Source organism: Chrysochloris asiatica, unplaced genomic scaffold, assembly GCF_000296735.1.
Source record: "Chrysochloris asiatica unplaced genomic scaffold, ChrAsi1.0 scaffold00246, whole genome shotgun sequence".
Classification (NCBI taxonomy): domain Eukaryota; kingdom Metazoa; phylum Chordata; class Mammalia; order Afrosoricida; family Chrysochloridae; genus Chrysochloris; species Chrysochloris asiatica.
Genome location: NW_006408764.1, coordinates 1529932 through 1546957, shown reverse-complemented (window position 1 = coordinate 1546957; position 17026 = coordinate 1529932). Strand labels below are relative to the sequence as shown.

The window sequence follows — 17026 nt, the reverse complement described above, 5'->3', positions numbered from 1 at the left end:
CAGTGACCCTGTGTACAACAGAATGAAACACTGCTGACCCTGCACCAATTTTCACAGTTATTGCTATGTGTGAGCCCACTGTTGCTGTCACTGAATCAACTTGTTGAGGCTCTTCCTCTTTTTCACTGATGGTCTACACTTTGTTGTTGATGTTGTTAAGTGCCATCAAGTTGGTTCCAACTCATACATAGCAACTCTGTATAGGGTTTCCAAGAAGAGGTTGGTGAACTTGAACTGCTGGCCTTGTGGTTCAAACTGACTTTGCAGTGCAGCACATTAACCCGCAGCACCACACCAGGACTACTGGTGAGATCCTCTACTTTACTAAGCATGATATTCCAATCCAGGGATTGATCCCTCTTAATAATATGTCCAAAGTAAATGAGACAAAGTCTTGACTTTCATGCTTCTAAGGAGAATTCTGTTGTACTTCTTCCAAGATTTGTTTTGAAAGTCATTGTAATATTGAATACTCTTTGCTAACACTATAATTCAAAGGGATCAAGTCTTCTTTGGCTTTTTCCATTGTCCAGCTTTTGTATGCATATGAGGTAACTGAAAATGTCATGGTTTGGGCCCAGTGCACCTTAGTCCTCAAAGTGACATCTTTGCTTCTTAACACTTTAAAGAGGTCTTTTGTGGCAGATTTACCCAATGCAATACGTCATTTGATTTCATGAGTGCTGCTTCAATGGGTATTGACTGTGGATCTAAGCAAAAGGAAATCCTTTGGGTACTAGTATACATATGTTTCTAATCATGAGAGGGCCTAGAAGCAGTAACCAACATCCCATGGCAATGAGTATACGCCACACTCAGATCTTGATTTTTAAATACTATTCTCCAATAAATGGAACCATAATTCCTTGGAGAAGTGTCTGACTCCAGGGCTGATAAACGGAAAATACATGATGAGCTTAGAGCAACCTGTGGTAATAAAAAGTGCTTTAAAAAGGGTAGAGGTGTATCAAACGGGCACAGGAGTCAACCTAAAAAACCTCCTAACTATCTGAGCAACAAGACAAATAATGAAAACACTGGATTATAACCTATAGAACAAAATGCATATCGATGACTCCACACTAATATAAATAAAATAACTGAGTAAGTAAATAAATGAGACAGAAGGGAAAGCTCTTCATTATAGAGGAACTCTAATAAAAGTAGAAGGAATGAGAGAAACATTAGAACACTACAGCAATAAGTGCTGCAGACAAGATCCACTGATAGAAGCAATAATTAATGGGCCGAAGTTTGAGGAGAAATAGGTTTGTGTATAGGCTCAACATATTTTCCCCAAGAAATTTATTAATTACAAATAGAAAATAATAGCTTTGCAGTGGGGGAAGTGAGCAGACACCACCTTAACCAAGTGATCAAGGTTAATATCACCAATAATAAGACATACTGCCATCATGTACTCCCGGATATGCTACATTGAGGACACACCATTTCTGTAAAAAATGTATAACCTCAACTTAGTCAAAAGAAAACATCGAACACAAATTGAGGAACATTCAACATACTAATTGGCAAAGAATACTGAATATGCCAATGACTGCCAGGAGAACCTACAAATCTCTCTGTCATGGAAGAAGTACAGCCAGAATGCTCCTTAGAAGTGAGGCTATCAAGACTTGTCTCACCTACTTTGGGCATGTTATCAAGACAAACCAGTTCCTAGAGAAAGACATCATGCTTGGTAAAGTAAAAAAGAGGAAGACTTTCAACAAGACAGACTGACACAGTTGTTGCAACAATGAGCTCAAACAATAATTGTGAGGCTGGTACAGGACTGATCAGTGTTTCATTCTGTTGCTGTGAGTAGGGGCAGATTCGACAGTGTCTAACAACAACAACATTAAAAAAAAAAAGTGTTAAGATCATGAAAGAGAAGGAAAGAAAGACCTAGAAAGTATCACAGATAGGAGATAAAGGAAAAATGGCAACTAACTGCAATGTTGGATCCTGGAATCGAAAAAGGACATTAGAGCAAAAGCTGACACAATTTAAAAAAAGGTTTTATAGTATTGTACCAATGTCCATTTTATAGTTTTGATATTGGTACTATAATTATTCAAGATGTTCAAACATTAGGAGAAATTGCGTTGAAGCTAGGGAATTTTCTGTACTTTTTTTTTTTTGCAACCTCTCTAGATCTAAAGTTATTTTAAATAAAAAACAAAAGCTACAATAATATTGTCAGAGAGCTAACAGACAGCATGACAGCATGGCAACCATGACAAGATGTTATGCTTGTAAATAGCAACAACAAGGTTTATGGAAAGATGAACCAAAAGAGACCCTGGAAGTTAAAAATATGGTAACAAATGTTAAAGTTACTAGGAAAGTTGCTAGATAAAATAGAGAAACTTCCTAACAAAAAGACACAGAGAAGGAAAATTGGAGAAAAATAAAAAAAGGAAAAGAGTCTGAGTTCTAGAAAGAGAGAACAGAGAAAAGAGAAGGTTAAGAAATAATTGAAGAAATAATTCGGGAAACTTTCCAGAATTGAAGGACATGAGTATGTAGTTTTAAAAAGTCTACTGAGTGGTAAGCCCTGCTTAGGATAAGCACTGGACTGAAAAGTCAGTTTGAACCTCAAGATCAGTGGTTCAAACTTGCCAGCCTTTCCTTAGAAACCTTATAACGAGACATTATGAACCGACTAGACAGCAACACCAGGAGTCCTGGTGTGGCACTGCAGGATAATGCACTGACCACAAGGTCAGTTTGAACTGCAAGGTTGGTGGTTCAAACCCATCAGTTGCTCCTCAGAAACCCTAGACAAGGTCACTATGACTCAATGGCACTTAACAACAACAAAGGCAACCAGGTGAGTGCAGTGGCCCCATAGGATTAGCATTGGACTGCAAATCACAAAGGTGAGCAGTTCAAGCCCATCAGCCACTCCTCTGGAGAAAGATGAAGCTTTCTGCTCCTGCAAAAGTTGTTTTGTTTTGTTTTTTTAGCATTAGAATGAAACTTCAAGTGTATTGTGCTATTTACCTGTAAACCCAACTGCTTCAAATAGCATGTAATGGGAGGCTTAGTAAACAAAATAGCAAACAAAACATAAATAACAAAACCCGCTATTAAAATACAAATGAAGGTACGTTTAAATAAGGGGACAGAAATGAGCCACCACTCGTCTGTCAGTTTGCCGCACTATGGTGGCTTGTGTGTTACTGTGATGCTTAAAGCTATTCAACCAGTATTTTAAATACCAGCAGGGTCACTCATGGTGGGCAGGTTTCAGCTGAGCTTCCAGACTAAGACAGACTAGGAAGAAGAAGAGACGGATTACTTCTGAATATTTAATCACTGAAAACCTTACGAACAGCAGTGGAACACTGTCAGCACCAGAATATTGAATATTGAAATATAATGAAGAGCACCAGAAAACAGTCAGATATAGTGTCAGAAAACAAGCCCCACAGGTTGGAAGGCACTCAGAATAAAACTGGGAAGAGCTGCCTCCTCAAAGTAGAGTTTGTTGGCCATGATGATGCTAATGGAGTAAGGTTTTCAGGACTTTCATTTGTTGATGGCACATAACTCAAAATGAAGGGAAACAACTGGAAACATCCATTAATAATCAGAACATGGAATGTAAGAAGTATGAATCTAGGAAAATTGGAAGTTGTCAAAAAATGAAATGGAACACATAAACATCAATATTCTAGGCATTAGTAAGCTGAAATGGACTGTTATTGGTCATTTTGAATCTGACAGCCACATGGTTTACTATGCTGGGAATGACAAATTGAAAAGGAATAGTATCGCATTCATCATCAGAAAGAACTTTTCAAGATCTGTCTTGAAGTACAACGCTGTTTGTGGCAGGATAATATCCATATGCCTACAAGGAAGACCAGTTAATACAATTATTTAATTCTACACACCAACCACTAAAGTCAATGATGATGAAATTGAAGAAATCCACCAACTTCTTTAGTCTGAAACTGATCAAACATGCAATCAAGATGTATTGATAATTTCTGGCAATTGGAATGCAAATGTTGGAAACAACGCGGGAGGATCAGTAGTTGGAAAATATGGCCTTGGTGATAGAACCGATGATGGAGATCACGTGGTAGAATTTTGCAACAGCAATGACTCTCATTGCAACTACATTTTTAAAAAGACAACAATGCACATGGACCTTACCAGATGGAATACACAGAAATCAAATCTGCAAAAGATTTTAAAGCCTCAGAAACCCTATTCAGGGTTGCTATGAATGGAAACTCAATAGCACTTAACAACAACAAAGACATACCATAAAGAATCCTGGTGGTGCTGTGGTCAAGGGTTCAGCTCTGAAAGGTTGGTGGTTAGAACCCAGCAGCCACTCCTTGGGGGAAAGATGTGGCAGCCTGCCCCTGTAAAGAATTCCAACCTTGGAAACCCTGTGAAGGCAGTTCTGGTCTGTCCTATAGGCACTATGAGTTTGCATTGACTGGACAGCAGTTTTGGGTTTGTTGTTGTTAAAGAAATAATCATTGTGGAATTTCTAAACACGGGATAGGAAAAAATTGACAAGTTTCTGGAGATAATCAGGTTATGTTATGTAAATGCATCAGGAATCTGAATGATTTTGGACTTCTCCATGGCAATTCTGTTGTTACTGTTATTGTTAAGTATTGTCGAGTAGGTTCCAACTCATAGGACCCTTATAGGGATTTTGAGGAGCGGCTGGTGAGGTTGAATCACTGACCTTGTGGTTCAAACCAACCTTTCAGTCCAGTGCTTATCCTACACCGCCACACAGGACTCCAGTAATTCTGTCAGTTGGAAGGAAATGGAATGCCGCCTTAGAATTCTGAGGCAAATGGCTTCCAGTCTAAACTGCCAAGCTTACCTAAGCTCTCTGTCAACTGTGGGAGAGAGGGAAAGATTTCTGAAACATGAAGGTCTCAAAAGTCTGACTCCTATTTATATTTTCTCATGAAGCCAGTTGAGAATGTTCTATATCAAAATGAGGGGGAAATCTAGAGATTGAGGAAGAGGATGGCATGGAATCCAAGAAAGAGGGGACTCCAAGCCAGGAGGGAGGTGAAGGAAATCCCAGGGACACATGGAGCCTTAGGCTAGAGGAGCAGCTTGGCTGCGCAAGAACAAGTTGGGTAAGATTCCCTTACATAGTGAACCCCTGATGCATCTGCGTATATTAGAGGAGGGACAAGCAAATGGTAGTGAGCTTGGGGAAGAAATAGGAAACGCTTACAGAACATAATAACAAATGAACAAACAAAAACAAGACAGTTATTAAATACTGAAAACACACACACACACCATTATGGCTAGAAGGAAGAGTGACCACATATACTATGAGACACAGTTGTGAATAGCATTTGCCTGGTTAGAGCATTGTGTCCTGACCTAACCGTATCACAGTGCGATGATACTGGACGGATGACAGATAGGACTGTGTCTATGTGTGTGGGGGCGAAGGGAGGGGGCGCTGCAGGGGGAGGAGGGAGTTAAATCCTCCTCTCCCACAGTGGGATGTCCATGGATAATGCCTAAAACGGAACAATCATGGAGTAGCGACATAAGTATGCCATTTAGAGATATGGAGCTCAGAGATTAGAAAGTGACAGTCTCTGGGGAGTTGGAAATGGAATGGAGGGGGCTGCTGAGCTCCTAACACAACATGTCTGGTAAAACTGTGACTCTTAAAACCACATGTGTGTGTGTAATGTTGATTAGAAATCCTAAATTTAAAAATCCATTTAGAAATGTAAGAAAAAGAAAAAACGAGGGAAGGAGGGAGGGAAGGGGAGGATAATGTAGACAGACAGGAGTCAGAGACAGAGGACTGAATGCTTTGACTCTCTGCTTGGGACAGGGAACGCTGAAGGGCAGCAGCCCACATTATGCTCTGTGGGCATTACCGTGATCACCTCTGCTTACTCTTACTGCAAAGGGAGACAGTTTGTCACTTCAGGTCCCCAATCAGATAAGTACAGAGACCAGGTTCCTTTGGCCAATGCTGAATTATTGGTCTGGGTGACCACCTAGCCTCCGCCTCAACATTTCCCAAGAGTTGGGAGTCACCTGAAAGCAAGTCGAGGGACAGCAGCCCACAGCAGCAAAAGAAATGATGAGTTTCCTCCCGGGGGTTACAAGGGAAAATGACAAGAGGGGAAGAAGAATGTCCAAGTCTTTCACAATGTCTGTGTGAGCTTTGGACATACAGTCCTTTTGTATCAACCTCCAGTTAGACCTGTGTCATGGTCTTGTGGCCCATTTTACTCAGGGTGGGGTGAGGTTGAGGCTGTACCAGAAGTAGGGCCAGGGCACTGAATATCTTTGCCAATTTTCATACTCTTCCTGGAAACCAAAACTCCTGGTATCATTTCCAGGAATCACACAAACTATGACACAATCCAGTAGTATCTCCTTGAACTGGTTCCAGGCAGAACAGGGTGGGGTCAGTCCCAGGGAGAAAGGATAAGTGTATATATATATGGCATTGGTGGGCCACATGCAAAATACCAGCCTAGTTGAAAGGAGTTTGGAAAAAAAGCCCAGAGTTCTCAGCTCCTTGAAGAGTGAGACAGTGAACCCAGACTCCTGGGTAAGACAGTTCCCTGGAGAGGTCACATGTCTCAAAAGGGCAGTGACCAGGTGGGTACCACGGCCAGGTCCAGAAAACTTCATGCTTCCTTGTGCCACACTGCAATCCAAGAACCTGCTAGGTTCAGCAAAGACTCAAGAACCTGTTGGTGATGTCCCCAAATTCACTCTTCCACATCCTGAGCTCACTGGAGGTGACCTCAGGTTATGGGGGCTCTCCATGGTCTATGGCTGGAGAGGACCTATTCCAGCTCCTTCAGAGGTTCCTAAGGTAGTCCTGAGGTGAGTGTGCATGTCCCTAGAGGGCCCAGTTGCCCCACTGCTGGTGAAAATTGCACAGGGGTGAGAAGTAGGTCTACTTTCCTGAGAGTCAGTCTGAGGTAAAAGGCAAAGCCCCAATCTGATGGCTCTATCCAATAGGGGAGCCCACCTAACTTCCTGGGAGCTCCCAGTCTGTTGTGGGAGTACATTTGCTGTCCTCACAAAACTGGTCTGAGGGGGAGACAGTGCCCAAGCCCCTGGTGGGCATAGTCTGAGGGAGGAGGCAGTCAGCTTCTCCTTGACATAGAGAGGTTGATTTTTAGGGTTCAGATTACTGCCTTCACCCAGAAGGCTCCAGACCCCTCTCCGTCTGTTCCCGTTGAGAGGCTCCTTCACCACTTAGCAAGGGAGACAATTTACATAATGCATTGAGTGTGACAGCAATAATGGCTGGGGAAGCAGGGTATCCGTTATTGGTTCCTCAGAAGGGAAAATACCTGCTCCCACACTACCACCTCCTCCCTTATCGAGCTGGGCCATGAAGCTTGCTGGGAAGCAGGTGCCTCTAAGTGCTCGGCCGCTGCCAAGAGTGGTCTGGAAAAGGCACACCCAGCCTGAGAGTGGAACAAGCTCAGGACCGAGACTCACGTGGGAGGAAATTTCCAAAGCACTCGAGTTTTGAACATAAATCCACCTGCTGTGCTCCCCAAGCCCACACCCCTACTAGGCTCTGGACCTACATCCTGATCCTTCCTGGAGGAGGAAGCTGCTGGAGCAGGCAGGAGGGAGGCTATAGTTTCAAGGCCATGGAGCCAGGCTGCAGCTGCCCGGGAGGCAGTCACGTTCAAACACAGAAGCAGCAATGGAAGGGGGAGAATACATAAAAATTACTGGCACGGTAATTGCTTTTTATATAAATGTTCTTTTTTAAAGTTTTCCCCAGTGTGAAAGTCCCTCTTTAAAAGGAATAAATTCACTGCACACCAATTTATTCTGTGCCTGTAGATAGAGTATAATGAAGTCTCCTCAGTCAACACCTGATGAAGAGGAAAGTGCCTGCCACTTGACCCAGCTTCCAGGTCTCCCCGCACAGCCACACAGTGTAGTGGCAGAGCCAGGGGGTCTGTGAGGGGCGGCGTGGGGGAGGGCAAGTCTGCATGGAGTCCAGACACTAGGATTCAGGGACAAGCCGGGCAGTCCCCATCGATGCCCCATGAGCTGAGCAAACAGAGGGCACAGAACAGTTATAATTACATTGTGATTCCTGCTGAAGGCGTGGGGTTGGGGGCCCCTTATTTTCTAGAGTCAGGAGAGAGGAGGTGTTGAGCAAGCTTCTGAGGAGACAGAGCCTGCCTGTAGGGCATAAGGAGAAACTGGCTTTTTCTGTGCTAGAGGTGGTCTGTTTTATGCTGTAGAAGCACTTTCTGTGGGCTCCAGTTCTGCCCTGTGGGCATCTAGACTACTCCCCAAATCCAGGGAGTTCTGGGAAGATGACCCCATCACCAGGATACATAGGACCTAGAAAGAGGTTCTTGCATAGTGTCCCCACCGCTCATCAGCCAGAGCTCCTTCATCTTTAAAATGGAGACAAGGTCCTGGGTGGCCTTGACACTGAGCCTCACTTAGCACTGAGTTGAGGACAGTGAGTACTGTCCTGCACAAGCCTATGTTCTTAGCCACCGTCCAGGGTGTAGACACACAGAATGCGGGGATACAGATCCATAACCAACTGCTGGTCTACCCTATCTTCCTCACTGTAGGGCTGCCGAGCACAGTGTCAGGCAGAGTCACTAGGAAAGATGCTTACCATGCACAAGGACAGAGGTGTGTGTGAATGTGAACTCCTCACCCATGACTGAGACGTCTCAGCTTTGCTAATTTACCAGTTAAGTAGTTCTCGCTTGTTCTAGGTGACAAGAGTTCTCAGCACCTGCCTCCTCACTGCTCCAGCCTATCTTGTACGCATGCCTGCTCACGCCTCTACACACAGCACGCAGAGCCACGCACTCTCATCCACATCCACATGCATGCACATGCGCACCAGGTCATGTTCTCTCATACAGGACGCATGTGTACAGTATCACGTTCTCATCCACATCCACATGCATGCACATGCGCACCAGGTCATGTTCTCTCATACAGGACGCATGTGTACAGTATCACGTTCTCATCCACATCCACATGCATGCATGCACCTGCTCATGTTCCCCCCTACAGAATGCAGGCTGAAACTCTTCCTTCCACAGACACAGTCACTTGTGTATACCCTCACTCATACACACACACCCAGGCTCACATATTGTCTTCTACATGCACACGCCCACGTCCATGTGCAGCATCACACATCTGACACACTCTTCACATGCACACTATGATCGACTCACATTCCACCTCACACAGGCCTCAGCAGACCAGGGACTAGATCTTCCAGAAAGCCAAGAAAGGGGACCAAGGATCAACAGGGAACAGTTGCCTTCCAGGTCAGACTGACCATGGTAAGCTGGACTCTAGGGGACATGGGCATGGCCCTGCCCTTTTAGCCACGGCCTCACCACTCCATATGATGGGAAGACTAGATCGGGCCCCCAAACTCACCTTCTATGTGTACCACATGGATGTAGCAAAAGGGACTGGGGAACATCTCACTGGCCTCAAGTGTTGATATGGAAGGCTTCTAGGAGGAGGAGAATTATGGGCTAGATTTTAAGCTGGGTGGAACCCAGGGATGGGGATAAGGGAGTTAGGGGAGAGGAGATTGTCTGGGGGTGGGTATGGGTGAGGAGTGTGGTAGGTAGACTATAAGAGGCTCCCTGTTACCCATGCCAGAGCCATACACCTTGGCCAGCCCTGATCTCTCCCTTTTCAGCCGCTATGTACCTGTCCTTCCCTAATCCATCCATTGAACAGTAACTAACTGAGCAAATGTTCTGTGCCAGCCTTGTGGGCACATGTGCGCCCTGCAGACATGGTTGTACCTGTGTGTACTGTGCATGTATACATGTGTACCTACATGTGTGTTCACAGCCTATTTTTCCACCCAGACTGCACATCCTTTTGGGGCGGAACCCAGTCCTTCCCTGTCCCTTACTGCTGGCAGGAAGCCGGCACTCAAGTCCTGAGGGGTTTGCCCAGGATCCATCTACCTGCCTCAGTCTCCCCTTTCTATATGGAGCAGGCCATATGGATGTGAAAGCTGGACAGTGAATAAGGAAGATCGTAGAAGAATTGATGCCTTTGAGTTGTGGTGTTGGAGGAGAATACTAAAAGTGCCATGGACTGCCAAAAGAATCAATAGGTATGTTTTGGAAGAAATGCAGGCAGAGTGCTACTTGGAGGCCAGGATGGCTAAGCTTCGTCTCTCATACTTTGGACATATTGTCAGGAGGGAACAGTCGCTGGGGAAGGATGTCATGCTGGGTAAGATGGAGTGTCAGAGAAAAAGAGGAAGACCCCCAACGAGATGGATCAGCCAGGTGGCATCATTGATGGCCTCAAGTGTGGCAGCTGTAGTGAGGTTGGCCCAGGATCGGACATTGTTTCATTCTGCTGTGCATGGGGTCGCTATGAGTGGGTTCCAACTCGATGGCACCTGACAACAACAACAACAACTTCCCTCAGAACTGCCAGAACTGGGAGAGAGGTACAGAAATATACGAGTTTGTGCTGCTGTTTGTCACTTTCTCCAAACACCAAATCCTGCTTACAAGGAATTGGGAGCCTTGCTCAGAGAGGGTGAAGAGAGGTCATGCCAAGCTTCCGTTTCCTGCCTGGTCCATGGTAAATGTTGCTCAGGCCATCCCTGGGTCGGCTGTGGTTTGTTAAAACCAATTACTTCTCTGTCTCCACCAAGTACTTGGATCTCAGGCAAGAGTCCCCACAGCTGTCACTGATGCAGCAGTGGGCAGGGTGGGGGCTGAGAAGACAGCTCAGGTCAGCTGTCCCCAGAGACCCTGCTTGGAAATCCACACCACACTTGTCCCCATTCTCCCTCTCTCAACTTTGATCATCTGGACCAGTCCTCCAACTCTGGACATGGCAGCCCCACCACCCTCCAGAGATGTCACTCCTCAACAAGCCACAAGAGCAGTCACCGTCATAGTAGACACCTGGATGTTCTGCTGCAAGGCCAGCCTCTCTGAGGACCCCAGAGGAGGGTCAGCAAGCTTATCAGAACACCCTCCCCTTGCAGTGGGTCCTGTTTTACAACAGTTTGGTGGACAAACCTCCCAGATTCCCAAGGTAGGAGGACCGAGGAACAGCCACCTACTTCAGAGAATGCCCCAGGCAGAGAGTCTTAAAGTAGTTACTGGAGCTGTACTTCCAGGAAGAAGTCCTGATCCTCAGTTTTGGCCTTTGATCCTCCATTTTCTGGCCTACTAACTTTCCCACTCCAGCACCAATATGAGGGGCCAGCCAAAATTTGATAGCTTCATATACCCACTGCCAACCCAAGTCCGTGTCCCCTTCTCTGAGTTCACATGGCCTGGGAGAGTCCCTGACTTGCATGATTTGAGAAATGGGCTCATAGGCCTCTTCTGAGGTGTAAGCTTCTCCCCTTCACCTTCACTCACCATCTCCCAGGGTGGCTGTTGAGGCTGGCTCCCCAGATTGCTGGCCCAAGAGGCCACACATGTGTCTTTGGTCCACAAAGCCCTGTCCCTGCCTGGTGGCCCTTGTTCCTCTCTTGGTCTGATCCCCTAAAATACGTCATGGTCAGCAAGGAGGAACTGAGTCCCAAGCTCCTGGGCTGAGCTAGATGGAAGGGATGACTTAAGCATCTAACGCCACAAAATTGTGGTCAACTTCTGGTAGGACACGCAACTGGTATTGAGGAACATAAAGTACTTCTACATCTGTGGAGCTCTGTCTACAGCCCTTCCTCATCTCTGCTTCCCTGAGATCCTCATGTCTCCCTGTCATGGATTGAACTGTGTCCCCTCAAAATATGTGTCAACTTGGCTTGACCATGACTCCCAGTGTCATGTGGTTGCCCTCCATTTTGTGATCAGATGTCATTATCCTTCGTTTTGTGATGTGTTATAAATCCTAACCGCTATATGTTGATGAGGACTCCTGGTGTGGCAAGCTCGGTGGTTCAAACTCACCAGTCACTGGGTTGCTATGAGTTGGACTGACTTTGAAGGTGCTTAACAGCAACAACATATTTTGATGAGGACTCCTGGTGTGGCGCTGTAAGGTAAGCACTGGACTGTGATCCACGAAGTCAGCAGTTGAAGTCCACCAGCTGCTCTTTGGAACCCCCAAATAGGGTTGTTATAAGTCATGAAAGTGATGAAAGAAGGTCTGGTGGTTTAGTGGGTTACACATTGAGCTGCTAATCACAAGGTCAGCAGTCTGAATCTACCAGCTGCTCTGCAGGAGAAAGATGAGGCTTTCTGCTCCTGTAAAGATTTACCCCTATACCACTACCACATACATTGATGAGGCAGGATTATTATGGGGTGTATCTTGAGTCACCATCTAACAAACTTATGGTATGGCCAGTATGAGCCATCATCCCTGGGGCAGACATCCCAGAGCAACCCCCTTGGTCTCCTGACTCCCACCTCTGGTAAGATGTGTGTATGTGGAATGGGTGTAGGACACCCAAGCGCAACAGATGATCCTGAGGCAGGAGCTCCTGCCATAGATGAAATGGATTTTGAAAAGCTTCTCAAAATGGAATTTTCTCTTGCAGGTAACAGTGGGGTATGTATGTAAGGGAAGCAGAATCGCCCAACCCCCTTCAATCCTGTGTCTCCCCACGCAATGCTCAGAAAGAGGGTTCCCAGAACTCACAGTGGGGAAGGGGATGCTAGAAGAGGCCACTCCTGTGGCAGGATGTGGGAAGGAAAAAGGAGGCGAACAGCTGGGCTGGGGACAAAGAAGGGGCCCAGACAAGCATTGGCCAGGCTCCCATGCACTTGCCTTTGTGCACTGCATTATGCTCAAGCAGCAGCCTCACCATGTTTCAGACACCCTCCCAGGAGTGTGCCCCCCTCCCCCAGTCCTGTGAACCCCCGCTGGGTGCCGAGCAAGAGGACCATATGGAAGGAATAATAAGACAATTAACTTTCCATTAAAGAATAATATATGTGGGTTTTTAGGGAGGCGAGCGGCAGCAATCCCTACCCAGCAGTGTATTTCACACCCGTGCCCCCTGCTACCCCCACCCTGACGTGCCCCACATCTTGATCATTTATGCCGGGAGACAAGTGAATGGTGGAGTGGGGTCACACGATGTTTGGGGGCTGCAGGAGTTCTGGGGAGGGGCTGTGGGGGGTTGGGTGGGAATCTTTCACCAGCACCCACCTGATTCTGAATGCTTCAGCTGTGTGGGTGGGGGCCTACCTGGCCAGGCGTGCTTCTCAGGGTGCATGTAACCATGGTGCTCTGATGGAAAGATCAACTATGGGGTCTGGGGGTCACAACAGCTTTCACACACAATGCCTGGCTGCAGGACTACTTTTGGTCCCTTGGTGCTTCTCTAATCCCAGTTTCCTTGCTCCTTTTCTGCCCTAGTCCCCCTGGGTTCACTGGCATTCTTAGACATTGGCCAGTCTTCCAAGGAGTCCTCTCCCCATTGGATGCACACCTTTGTCTCAGGCAGCATACCTGGAGTCAGTGTGTGAGCATGCACACATTTAGGGAGTTGATGTTGTAAGGGGATGGGGGGATGGGGGAGATGGGAGAAGCCTGTCTCAAAGGCACCACAGAGGGGCTTGATACCCATCCCCTAGAGCCACATGGGAAAAGGGCCCTAAGGTAACCTGACTTTAGCCCATGCTAGAAGTCAACTTCAGATGTGGCGCTCTGCAAATATGAATCACACACTTCCACACTCCCAAGGAGCACTGAGCAGACGGGGTGCAGGGCAGCCTAGACAAGGTGGGACTGATTCAGAAATGCCGTTTCCCCTGGCCTGAACCATGACTGTCCAGGAAAGCACAAGTACAGCAATGGGGAGGACACAGGAGATCAGGAGTCAAGGATCTGCATTTGGAGTTCTGAGGGCCTGTTGTCTCACCTGGGAGAGAGGCTGTCCCTATGTGACTCATCTACGCAGGCCTCAGCCTCTCTTCTCTGCCTTGATATACCCTCCTAAGCCCACCTCTCAGAAGATGGCCTGGAGTCCCCAGATGCAGCTGTCCTGGGTCCCTGCTCTCTGCCCAGCTCTGCCCTCACTCACAAACTTAACCCTAGGCAACAGATCTGCAGACTCTCAAAGGATGGTTTCCAAAATCCATCCCAGGACTGATGCATCTAATGAGCCATTGGTTCTTCTCTATGTCTGACTACAGACTCTCCTGCTTTGCTTTCCCACAACTCCTCCAGACTTCTACCCTGGACACAGTCAGCTGTGGGGCTGGGTCCCGGGCTGTACTCATCAAACTGATGTGGGTTTCAGAGTGGGGAGACCTGCCTTCTCTATATCCTCCCCAACGTACCCCAGGCACCTGATGAATTATTCATCCTATCAGTCTCATTATGTAAATGAGCTCAGAGCCCAAGCATATGCTCTCTGCTCTCCCCCAGGGAGGGGGACAATATGGTGCTGTGGGGGAGGGTGGAGAAGGGGCTCAGGAGACATTACTCAGCCCCTAGGGCTGGCTACTCAGAGTCCACACTTTCTGGCCTGTGGGGGCAAGAGTGGCCTAGGGCTGGGAGAGGTTGGGGTACTAGGAGAGTTATGATTCACAGTTTGGTTAAGCATGAGGGAAGGGATGACATATGAGTTCCTATTGTGCACTGGCTTTGAGGAAATGTGTTGGGGTCCAGATGCTAGGACCACCCCAGCTGGGAGGCAGCTCAGAATCAGATTAGGGTGGTCTGGGGAGGGGCAACCCCAGTGGGGCCCAGGGTCCACGGGAGCATCCACAGCTGGGTCAGGACTCCTGAGCCATCAGAGCTAGGCATGGGCTGGACACATAGGACCTCCTAACATGCTTTGCAAGGAGAGTGGTGGTGGCTTAGTCTGGGTCTGGGGAGGTCCTGGGGGTTGGGGAGATGACCAGTCATTTCCATCCTGCTCCCACAGGGTTGTCCTCTTTCTTTAGAACTTCTCATCTACCCTTCCCCCTACCCACCTTGCCAGAGTGTCCTGTGCCAAGAAGCAGCCCCAGAGTTGTCAGCGGGACATAAGAGGCTGAGGAAGCAGGTGAGAAAAAACTGGAGTAGGACACAGTCACTGGAGAGCTGGCAGCCATAGGCAGGCAGAAGGGCTGCCAGGAGGAGCCAGGAATGCCAGGTCAGCACTTCTCTGCCTGCAATAATGGCCACAAGCACACCAACGATGGTCTGGCTTTGGCTGCTCCTCACTGCCCACCCTTCTAAGAGGGAAGCACAGAGAAGGAGCAGCGCCCTGGAATGGGAGTCAGAGCCCCAGCTCTACCACAAATCAGAAATGTGACCTTGGTTATTGCTGGGTGAGTGGGGGTAGGGGGAAGATGTGCTTCTTGGTGCAAGTGTCTGGAATCACATAAGTCTCACCAGGAAGGATGGGAACACATTCTGGGAATAAAAATGATTGACAAGAAATTAAAATTTGATTTCTAGAAATGGCGGGGGTGTATCTGCTTCGGCCTGAGCCTGGCCCCTTTCCATGAGCCATTTTCACCACCTTATCTTCCAGTCAGACTTTCTAGCCATGCCACAGACCAAGTACAAGTATTAGAGAGGGCCCAGGACTTGCCAGAGGTGCACACTGGGCACACCAAGCTGGGATTCCATATCCTTGCCACCCTGAAAACTAGATGGTTAAAACAGATTCAAGTTTCAGGCAGCAAGCACATACACTATTTTCTTGGCAAAATTTCAGGGTCTGAGATGCCCATGAGTATAAAATAAGCAACATGCTGGAGCTGAGCATTCAAAGTGTGGAGGCTGCTTGACTCAAGTTGTACACTTAACTGCCTACTTTAGGTACATCTTACGTTCTCATACAAAACTTGGGAAGGTGCATAACACATACCCTGCAACATTATTCTTTCTTCATTAACCTACATGGCTGCACCTGGAAGTACCCACTTGGAACCTGGTTAGTGCCCAGTACTATTCCTGAGCTTTAACTGACTGACTCCTGTTCTGGAATAGCTTTTCTTACAGTGCCTTCTCTGGAAAGCTCCTCTGGCCTCCAAAGGTGCTTCTGAGTCACTGGAGAATTCACAGGAAGAGAGTGGGATGGGGCTAGAGTGAATCACACCCAGCAACAAGAGCAGGGAGGTTCAGAGAGGCTGGACCACTTCAGGGAGGATACCCAACAAGCTGGTGGCTTAGATGGGCACTAATTCCTGCAGTATGAACCTTTCCTGATAGTCTGGAGACCTCTGGACCTGGATTCCATCCATGTCATTATTTCACTAGTCTCTTCTGATTAGTCCTATCCTGTTCCAAAGGCTCGACATTCAGTCAATGTCAATATGCTCACTGCTGCACTACTATGAGCTAGGCAGGAGGAACAGACAGAGGACAGGACCCCATGGTCCCTGGCCCACATAAGTTACATCTTCTGACCCTGGCTTAGACCTAGAGCTCTGATAGAACACAGCAGGGCACCTGACCTCTGCTGAGCCACTATCAGTCAGTGACTTCATTTGCTCCATAGTTCCCAGGCTGGCCACCAGCACCAGGTCCCCATAAAAATTTACTTATGGTCAGTACCTTCTGGCCCATGCACCCAGTAAGGAGATCCTCAAAATCCCACTCCTACCCCAGGCGTCCCACTGACATCACTCCAAAGCTCAGCCTCCCTGCCAAGCTTCTGCATTTTCACATCAAGAACGACAGCTCAGAAGCTCATGGCCCGACAGCAACACATTTTGCAGCCTTCTGGGGGTGACGGATGGCCTGTTCCTCACATCACTATTTCAAACATTAACATAATCTTCCAGGATGAATGTGGTTGCTTGCACCTAATCAATCACCCCTCCCTCCCACCCCTTGATCTCTCATCCCTCCAAGCACCAGCTTCCAGCCCATCTCTGGGCTACTGCTGCCTCAAGCAGGCAGCACTGCTATCCCGGATTGTCTGACCTGGCGGCCATGCTTATTCCATGGGCAGTCTCTTTGGCTTCCATGCACATCTGCATCTGCTGGACCCTTGTGGGCCTGATCTCCTACCTAACCTTGGCCTCAAACACAAACCTTGTCCAGCTGAGCCTAACTGAGGAGTCCTGAAAAC

At 47.4% G+C, this 17026-nt stretch overlaps 1 protein-coding gene across 1 annotated transcript in view; it reads right to left on the bottom strand.

Annotated features, from left to right (window-relative positions):
- Positions 1 to 17026, bottom strand: part of CACNA2D2 (calcium channel, voltage-dependent, alpha 2/delta subunit 2) — a 155434-nt gene that overhangs the window by 98508 nt on the left and 39900 nt on the right. The gene's annotated exons all lie outside the window — the stretch shown is intronic.